We start from the raw sequence: 10,408 nt of genomic DNA, 5'->3' as shown, positions 1-10,408 counted from the left end.
TATACAAAGAATTTAACAAATTTATAAGAAAAAGCAAACAGCCCCATCAAAAAGTAGGCTAAGGATATGAACAGACACTTCTCAAAAGAAGACATTTATGCAGTCAACAAACATATGAAAAAAAAGCTCATCATCACTGGTCGTTAGAGAAATGCAAATCAAAACCACATTGAGCTACCCTCTCACGCCAGTTAGAATGGTGATCATTAAAAAGTCAGGAAACAACAGATGCTGGAGAGGATGTGGATTAATAGGAACACTTTTATACTGTGGATAGGAGTGTAAATTAGTTCAACCATTGTGGAAGACAGTGTGGTGATTCCTCAAGGATCTAGAACTAGAAATACCAGCACTTTGGGAGGCTGAGGTGCAAATGATCACCCAAAGTGCATCATTTGACCCAGCAATTCCATTACTGGGTATATACCCAAAGGATTATAAATCATTCTACTATAAAGACATATGCACACTTATGTTTATTGGGGCACTGTTCATAATACCAATGACTTGGAACCAACACAAATGCCGATCAATGATAGACTGGATAAAGAAAATGTGACACATATACACCATGGAATACTATGCAGCCATAAAAAAGATGACTTCAAGTCCTTTGTAGAGACATGGATGAAGCTGGAAACCATCATTTTCAGCGAACTAACATGAGAACAGAAAACCAAGCACCACGTTATCACTCCTAAGTGGGAGTTGAACAATGAGAACACATGGACACAGGGAAGGGAACATCACACACTGGGACCTGTTGGGGGGTGGGGAACTAGGGGAGGGATAGCATTAGGAGAAATACCAAATGTAGTTGATGGGTTGATAGGTGCAGCAAACCACCATGGCACATGTACACCTGAGTAACAAACTTGCACATTCTGCACATGTACCCCAGAACTTAAAGTATATGTATGTAAAGATCAGATACCATTAAGTATTTGTCTCCCAGGGGATGATGAAATGGGAGAAAATATTTTTACATTTTCAAAGAAAAAAAAGTAGAAAGGAGATAATTAGGGAAACACAAACCAACAAGCTTAATGTTTCTGTTTAGACAAGATCCTGAAGCATTAAGCTGCAACATTTAAATAATATTTTTCTCAGTAGAAAAAGAATGGAAAAAGGAATATAATACTGTAATACTGACAGCATATCACATTTATATTACTTGAAAAAGTTAAAAAATTTAGTAATATCCAGGACTACCTAATTAGACAGAATTTTAAATCTGACATCCCTAAAGATACAGTTTTCTTAATCTAAACATTGATTTCTAGGGCCTATGGTCTGATAAAAATAGATGTTAACAAACAAAATAGAGCTAATTTGTGTCATAAGAATTAAACCTCAGTCTGTTTCTGCAAAAAATGATTTAATCTGCTGATGCCTGGGGTAAAGGATTTATAGCAATTTTTCAAATAGGAATGGTTCCAAATACTAGCTTTTTCCAGATATTTCCCCCAAGGACTTATTATAAGAGAACTGCAATTGATGTTTAAATGGAGAAGATGACTGCCTACATGGATGATTCAGGAGAGTACCTAAACCATCTATCTTACTAATGCCAACAGATTCATTATCTTCCTTCCGCCATTCTCTGGGTATGTTCTGAATGGAATAAGCCTTAAAATAACAGTTTCATTTCCACTGCAAACTCTTTAAGGAGAATGACACATTAAGTCCTGTTATAAACTAAATATTTTCTTTTTTTTTTTTTTTTTGGGAAGGAGTTTCGCTCTTGTTACCCAGGCTGGAGTGCAATGGTGCGATCTCGGCTCACTGCAACCTCCGCCTCCTGGGTTCAGGCAATTCTCCTGCCTCAGCCTCCTGAGTAGCTGGGATTACAGGCATGCGCCACCATGCCCAGCTAATTTTTTGTAGTTTTTTTAGTAGAGACGGGGTTTCACCGTGTTGACCAGGATGGTCTCGATCTCTTGACCTCGTGATCCACCCGCCTCGGCCTCCCAAAGTGCTAGGATTACAGGCTTGAGCCACCGTGCCCGGCCCACTAAATGTTTATGTCTCCTGAAAAATTCATATGTTGAAATCCTAACCCCCAAAGTGATAGTATTTGGAGGTGGGGTCTTTGAGAAGTAATTAGGTCATGAGGGTGGAGTGGGATTAGTGCCTTTATAAGGAGAAGAGTTTGCTCTCTCTTTTTCTGTCTCCCCATCCCCTTCCTTTCCTCTCTGGCACATGAGGATACATGGAGAAGATGGCCATCTGCAAACCAGAAGGTGAGTTCTGTCGAGACACTAGATCTGCCAGCACCTTTATCTTAGACTTCCCAGCCTCCAGAACTGTGAGAAATAAACATCTATTGTTTAAGCTTCCCAGTCTATTGTAGTCTCTTATAGTAGCTGGAATTGACTAAGTTGTCAGCTCCACTGAGGATGTTACTCTTTTTGAGAAGGAAGGAGCCATCCAATGTCGTTGCATGGAACACAGGGATCACTGGGAGGCAGGGGTGGAAAGAGGGATAAAATAGCAAAGAAAATGATGGTGGAGCAGACAAATTTGTTCTACACCTTAACTTGCCTTCCCAAGACAGACTCCGGCTTCCAGTTAGGCTTTTTCTGTTCCCATTCTCAGTGTCTGTATCTTCCCACTTCATGCTGGTTGATCAAGAAATGGAAAGTGGAGCAGGCAAGGAGTAGTTCATAAAATTTTAATGTTGTAAATTATAGCATTGTTTAATAGTCAAAAAGTTGAAAAATAATGGTCCTTCTTAACTCCAGAGAGAAATCAGTGAGTGAGATGGCACAGGCCAGCTTTCAGACAGGCAGACTGTGAGTCAGAGATGAGCAGGTAGGAAGTTCATTAGGTATGCTCCAAGGATCATCACCTAGGACAGGAAAGCAAGGAAAGGGAAGGGACTGGCAGAGGGAGAAGAGGAGCCTTGATGGATTCTCAATGAAACCCTCAGTCCTCTGGATTATTCTGAAGAAGGGATGACCCATCAAAGATGCCTTGAATTGGGGCAAGAAGGCTAGGCCTTTATACCTCCACTTTGACTAGTGATTGGATGCAGACCATCCTCAGAAAGGGTCTGTCACCTTAGGCAGGGAATCTCTCTTCAACTGAGGAAATCCATGAAAGGAACTGACAGCTAAGGGTTGTCTCGTCCACAGCACTGCTTGCTGCTAGAGGTATAAAACCTTCAGTCCTGAAGGGAGAATCTGAGCAGTGCATTACAGTGACCATCACAGAGAGAAAACTCGTACCTACCACAAAGCTTAATGTATGCAATGACTCAACAAACATTTGTTTAATAAATGAAAATCCTGTTCTCTCTTGCAAATTGTCCCTCCTTCCCAACAGAAAAATAAATACGGTATTATTAAGCTTTTTGTAGATGAACAATTGTCTTCAATAACCAGTCCTGTGAAAGACTGGCAAGATATCTTTCTGTAGCTATACCTGTGGCCAAGGAAAATGGGATTATGTGACAAATATCTGTAAGAGTCTGCTGTAACTTAATGTACATTTAGTTTTGAATTTTTGTAAAAAACAGTTCGCATTTTGAAGCCATGTTAAACATATAGAAAACTTACAAAGAGAGAACAAGGAAGTTTTGTTATTTGAACAGTTTGAGAGTAAGTTGCTGACCTGATGCTGTAATACCCCTATACTTTAGTGTGTTTTTCCTATAGACAAGGATTCTTTCCTATTTAACCAGAACACAATTACTCAAGATCAGGGAGTTAATATCAACACATTTCTATGATCTAATCTTTAGACCATGTTCAAGTTTTGCCAAATGTTCCAATGTAATTTACAATAAAAGAATCCAGTCCAAAATCAAGTACTGCATTTAGTTTGTCTCTTTAGTTGTCTTTAATCTGGAACCATTCCTATCTTTCCTTGACTTTCGGGACCTGACATTTGAAGATTATAGGTCAGCAATTTTTATAATGTCCCCTAATTTAGCTTTGTCTGATATTACCTGATGATAAGGTTATGCTTTTTTGGCAGGAATCTCAGTGAAACAATGCTGTGTTCTCATTGCATTCTATCAGAGGGTCTACATTTTCAAATTGTTTTATTACTAAGATGTTCACTTTGATTATTTGATTAAAATGGTGTCTTCAAGCCTCCTCTATTGTAAATTAACCCCTTTTCCCTTTTTTATTCATAAATATTTTTCAGGAAGTACTTTGAGGCTATGTAAATATCTCATTCTCCACAAAGTATGAACTTACTTATTATATGACTTATTATACTTATTATATGACTTATATAATTATGAACTCATGGATTTATTCTTTAATTTATTACTATTATTTTCTTTGATGTTCAAATTGTCCCAGATTTGTCTAGTGGTGTACCCTTCAAGCTGACTTCTGAGTCATTTTGACTTGATGCCTGCACAATTTTGGAGGACACTTCTTTACTTTTTAGCCTAGTAAGACATTCCAAGTTGATCTTCTATTTCCTCTGCCCTAATTCTGAAATCAGCCATTTCTCTGAGCTCTATTTTATTTATTTCTCATTTTTTGAGACAGAGTCTCTATTTTATTCAGGCTGGAGTACAGTAGTTCCAGCATAGCTCACTGCAGCCTTGAATTCCTGGGTTCAAGCAATACTGTCACTTTAGCCTCCTGAGTAGCAGGTACTACAGGTATGCACTACCACACCCGTCTAATCTCTTTTTTTTTTTTTTTTTTTGAGACGGAGTCTTGCTCTGTCACCAGGCTGGAGTGCAGTGGCACAATCTCGGCTCACTGCAACCTCCACCTCCTGGGTTCAAACGATTCTTCCACCTCAGTCTCCCGAGTAGCTGAGACCACAGGCGCGCGCCACCAGGCCCAGTTAATTTTTTGTATTTTTAGTATAAACAGGGTTTCACCACATTGGCCAGGATGGTCTCGATCTCTTGACCTCATTATCCACCCGCATTGGCCTCCCAAAGTGCTGAGATTACAGGCGTGAGCCACTGTCCCGGGCCAAATTTCTAAAAAATTGTTTTTGTAGAGACAGGGTCTTGCTATGTTGTTGATATGGTTTGGTTCTGTATCCCCACCCAAATCTCATCTTGTAGATCCCATAATTCCCATGTTGTGGGAGGGACCTGATGGGAGATGACTGAATCATGGGGGTGGGTCTTTCCCATGCTGTTCTTATGATACCGAATGAGTCTCATGAGATTTGAGGATTTATTAGAATCAGGAGTTTCTCTGCACAAGCTCTCTCTTTGACTGCCACCATCCATGTAAGATGTGACTTGTTCTGTCTTGCTTTCCTCCATGATTGTGAGGCCTTCTCAGCCATGTGGATCTGTAAGTCCATTAAACCTCTTCTTTCCAGTCTTCAGTAGGTCTTTATCAGAAGTATGAAAACAGACTAATAAAGTAAATTGGCACCAGTAGAGTGGGGAATTGATGAAAAGATACACAAAAATGTGAACGCAACTTTGGAACTGGGTAACAGGCAGAGGTTGAAACAGTTTGGAGGGCTTGGAAGAAGACAGGAAAATGTGGGAAAGTTTGGAACTTCCAAGAGACCCATTGAATGGCTTTGACAAAAATGCTGATAGTGACATGAACCATAAGGTCCAGGCTGAGGTGGTCTCAGATGGAGATGAGGAACTTATTGGGAACCAGAGCAAAGGTGACTCTTGTTATGTTTTAGCAAAAAGACTGGCAGCATTTTGGCACTGCCCTGGAGATTTGTGGAACTTTGAACTTGAGAGAAATGGTTTAAGGTATCTGGCAGAAGAAATGTCTAAACAGCGAAGTATTTAAGAGGCAACTTGAATGCTGTTGAGGGCATTCAGTTTTATAAGGGAAGCAGAGCATAAAAGTTCAGAAAATTTGCAGCTTGACAATGTGATAGATAAGAAAATCCCATTTTCTGGGGAGAAATCCAAGCCAGCTTCCAAAATTTGCATAAGTAATGAGGAGCCAAATAATCCCCACGAAAATAGGGAATATGTCCCCAGGCATGTCAGAGGTCTTTACAATAACCCTCCCATCAAAGGCCTGGAGGCCTAGGAGGAAAAAGTGGGTTCATGGGCCCGGCCCAGGGTTCCCATGCTGTGTGCAGTCTAGGGACTTGGTGCCCTGCATCCCAGCTGCTCCAGTCATGGCCAAAACAGGCCAATGTAGAGCTCGGGCTGTGGCTTCAGAAGATGCAAACCTCAAGCCTTGGCATCTTCCAACGTGGTGTCGAGCCTGTGAGTGTGCTGAAGTCAAGAATTGAGGTTTGGGAACCTCCACCTAGATTTCAGAAGATGTATGGAAATGCCTGGATTCCCAGGCAGAAGTTTGCTGTAGAGGTGGGGTCCTCATGGAGAACCTCTGCTACGGCAGTGCAGAAGGAAAATGTGGGGCAGGAGCCCCCATATGGAGTCCCTACTGGGGAACCACCTAGTAAAGCTGTGAGAATAGGTCCACCATCCTCCAGACCCCAGAGTGGTAGCTCCACTGACAGCTTGCACTGTGGGCCTGGAAAAGCTGCAGACACTCAATGCCAGCTGGTGAAGCCAGCTGGGAGGGAGGCTGTACCCTACAAAGCCACAGGGGTGGAGCTGCCCAATACTATGGGAACCTGCCTCTTGCATCAGCATGACCTGGATGTGAGACATGGAGTTGAAGGAGATCATTTTGGAGCTTTAATCCTCACTGGGTTTTGAACTTGCATGGGGCCTGTAGCCCATTCGTTTTGGCCAATTTCACCCATTTGGAATGACTGTGTTTACCCAATGCCTGTATGTCTATTGTATCTAGGAATTAACTAACTTGCTTTTGATTTTACAGGCTCATAGGTGGAAGGGACTTACTTGCTTTGTCTCAGATGAGACTTTGGACTGTGGACTTTTGAGTAAATGCTGAAATGAATTGAGACTTTGGGGGACTGTTTGGAGGCATGATTGGTTTTGAAATGTGAAGATATGAGATTTGGGAGAGGCCAGTGACAGAATGATATGGTTTGGCTCTGTGTTCCCACCCAAATGTCGTCTTGTAGCTCCCATAATTCCCATGTGTTGTCAGAAAGACCCAGTAGGAGATGACTGAATCAAGTGGGTGGGTCTCTCCCATGCTATTCTTACGACAGTGAATGGGTCTCACGAGATCCGATGGTTTTAAAAACAGGAGTTTCTCTGCACAAGCTCTGTCTTTGCTTGTCACCATCCATGTAAGACATAATTTGCTCCTCCTTGCTTTGTGCCAGGCTTGTGAGGCCTCCCCACCCATGTCGAGCTGTAAGTTTATTAAACTTCTTTTTCTTTCCAGTCTCTGGTATGTCTTTACCAGCAGTGTGAAAATGGACTAATACAGTTGTCCAGGTTGGTTTTGAGCTCCTGGGCTCAAGCTATCCTCCTGGCTTGACCTCCCAAAGTGTTGGGATTACATGGGTGAGCCACCACACCTTGCCCATGTCTCTGAGCTCTATTTAAGGTCCCCTCTCCATTAGGGCACTTCACCCATCATAAGGATGTAAAAGTATGCTAAAGAAGAGTTTGCGAAAACTATATAATGGAGTGTTTCTTGCTTGTTAAGTTTGAAAAATTACAGCACTCTGCTTAAAATTCTAAGCTCCAAAGGTATAGATGTCATAGGTTTATTCCAATATCTTTACTGCATAGACGTGTATCTTTAGTATATCTAGGAAGTAGTGTAAAGTGACTAGTTTGCATAACATAATACAGTTTATATAGTGAAGGCCTGTAAAAGGTGATAAACTCCATTTAAAACTGCTCTGTAGTAAGATTTGTGATTGCCAGGTCAGCAGCAGAAGTGTGATGGACTTTGAACAGAATAGATGACTTGGGTTTGTGACTCAGCAGAGTCCTTTAGTAAGAAAAGAATCTCTACCTCACTAGATTGTGTAAATATTAAATGAATTGGCTTCCATACAGCTGCCATGTAAACTGTAAAGGGCTATTTTAATATAAAATATTATTTTAAAATGCTAACAGTCACATAACTGTTAAAACTTCAAAAAAGTGAACTTGGTTTTCTCAAGAAAAGAAAAACCAATGTGGCAAAAAAATAAAAAACAGAACAAAACAAAGCAAAAACAACCAACCAAACAAAAAAACTGGTAACACTGTTAGCCTTTTAAAATGGTGAGATTGTATTTATAGGCTTCTTTTTTCACAGAACCTTAATAGAACTCAAATTGCAATTGTGCTGAAATCTCTCTGATTACCATTATTGCTTAACCATCTTACATGCTTTGTTAAATTCACTATATTTTATTATTTGAGGTTATCTACAGATAAATTGCTTGTTCAATTGTTAAAATTTCTGAGAGTAAACCACTAATAAAAAATAGTTTGTGGCTCTTTCAACGGTTTGTAGACTATGAGTGGACCTGAATAATGAGTTAGCAAGAAACTGAACTGTTAAAGAATTCTTACTTATTCTTATTTAGTTGGAGTTTTATAGAAAAGAAAACTAATGAATTGCTGTTAATTTTGTAGGTAAGCGTGATATTGTCTTTTTAAAAAGTCATTAGTTTCTATAGACATACTAAAACATTAAAAAATGTAATATGAAAGAGACATTTTTCCTGAGATGAGTGGATGAAAGTCTATAGTTCAGGGGCCAGCAAACTTTTTCTGTAAAGGGCTAAATAATAACTGCTTTAGGCTTTGCGGGCCATACAACTTCTGTTGCAACTACTCAACTCCACTACTACAGCACAAAAGCAGGCATGTAAACGCAAGAGCATGGCTGCGTTCCAACAAAATTTTATTTACAAAAGCAGGCAACAGGCTGGATTTAGTCTGTGGGTCATAGTTTCCAACCTCCAGAGAGAAACGAAACAAGATTTGTTGTGGTTAATAATTATGAAAGCTCAGTGATGATTACATAAAAGTTGTTACACCATTCTGTGTACATTTTATATATTTTAAATTTTCCGTAATAAATTTTCTATAATAAAAAGTCAAAAACAAAAAAGAAAGAAAATTTTGATAAGAGATAGAGAATGAGATAACCAGGCTGAGATAAAATACCTTCATATTTGATATATATACATGTTACTAGTTTACCGGTGCGATTTACTGGCTATTTTCCATTTATTTATTTGACAGGGTCTTGCTCTATCACCCAGACTAGAGTGCAGTGGCTTGATCATGGCTCACTGCAGCTTTGACCTCTTAGGCTGAAATGATCCTCCTGCCTCAATCTCCCATGTAGATGGGACTACAGGTATGTGCCACCACACCGGGCCAATTTTTGTATTTTTTGCAGAGACAAGGTCTCATTTTGTTACCAAGGCTTGTCTTCAACTCCTGGGCTCAAGCAATCCTCCAGCTTCAGTCTCCTAAAGTGTTTGAATTATAGGCATGAGTCACTGCATCCAGCCTATTATCCTTTTATATAATCTGCCTGATCTTTTTTTTTTTAAAGATATTAAATTGGAATATTTATGAAACTATTGTTTGGTAATATACTAAATTTGGTATGCTTAAGTGCCAAGGGATTTTAAAACATTTTATTTTTAAAAAAACCATTACATGAAATAAAGGATATATATTTCATATAGGATTCTAGGACTTTGGATTGCAATGCTATTGAAAGTTCATGATTTACATTATTCCTTTACTCAAAACTCATGGCCATGATTCCTAATACATCTCTGTGAGCCAGGAACAGAAAATGCAATGAAGAAATTAGGTGGGAGCCATGAGTCTGCTAAACTCTGTCAAGAAGTAGATAGAGGCAATTGTGAGTTCATAACCTTTTAGGAGATCAGAGACAGGTTCACTGCCGAAAACCAGGAACTGGGCTGGTGATCCTCACTTACTCTCATCCCTTTCACAAGGAAGCTTGAAAAGCTGCTGCTGACTACTGCCTGGTACTACAGCTTTAGGGGAAGCTGCAAGCTTCAGGAGGCAGGACAAAAACACAAGCTGGCAACCAATATTCTACATGTTACCATGAAGGATGTGATCAATGACTGGTCCAAATGATTATTTTAAAATTTTATTTTAAGTTTCTGGATACATATGCAGGACATGCAGGTTTGTTACATAGGTAAACACATGCCATGGTGGTTTACTACACCTATCAACCCATCACCTAGGTATTAAGCCCTATGTGCATTAGCTATTTTTCCTGGTGTTCTCCCTCCCCTACCCTGACCTACCAATTGACAGGCCCCAGCGCATAATATTCCTCTTCCTGTGTCCCTGTGTTCTCATTGTTCAGCTCACATTTATGAGAACATGTGGTGCTTGGTTTTCTGTCCTTGTGTTAGTTTGCTGAGGATGATGGCTTCTATTTCCATCCATGTCCCTGCAAAGACATGATCTCATTCCTTTTTGTGGCTGCATAGTATTCCATGGTGTATATGTACCACTGTGTGTGTAAGGGCATTTGGGTTGATTCCATTTCTTTGCTATTGTGAATAGTGCTGCAATAAACATGTATCTTTATAATAAAATGAT

This window comes from Cebus imitator, unplaced genomic scaffold (genome assembly GCF_001604975.1).
Source record: "Cebus imitator isolate Cc_AM_T3 unplaced genomic scaffold, Cebus_imitator-1.0 Scaffold78, whole genome shotgun sequence".
Taxonomy (NCBI): domain Eukaryota; kingdom Metazoa; phylum Chordata; class Mammalia; order Primates; family Cebidae; genus Cebus; species Cebus imitator.
The sequence above is the reverse complement of the archived record's forward strand: the minus strand, read 5'-3'. Positions refer to the sequence as shown.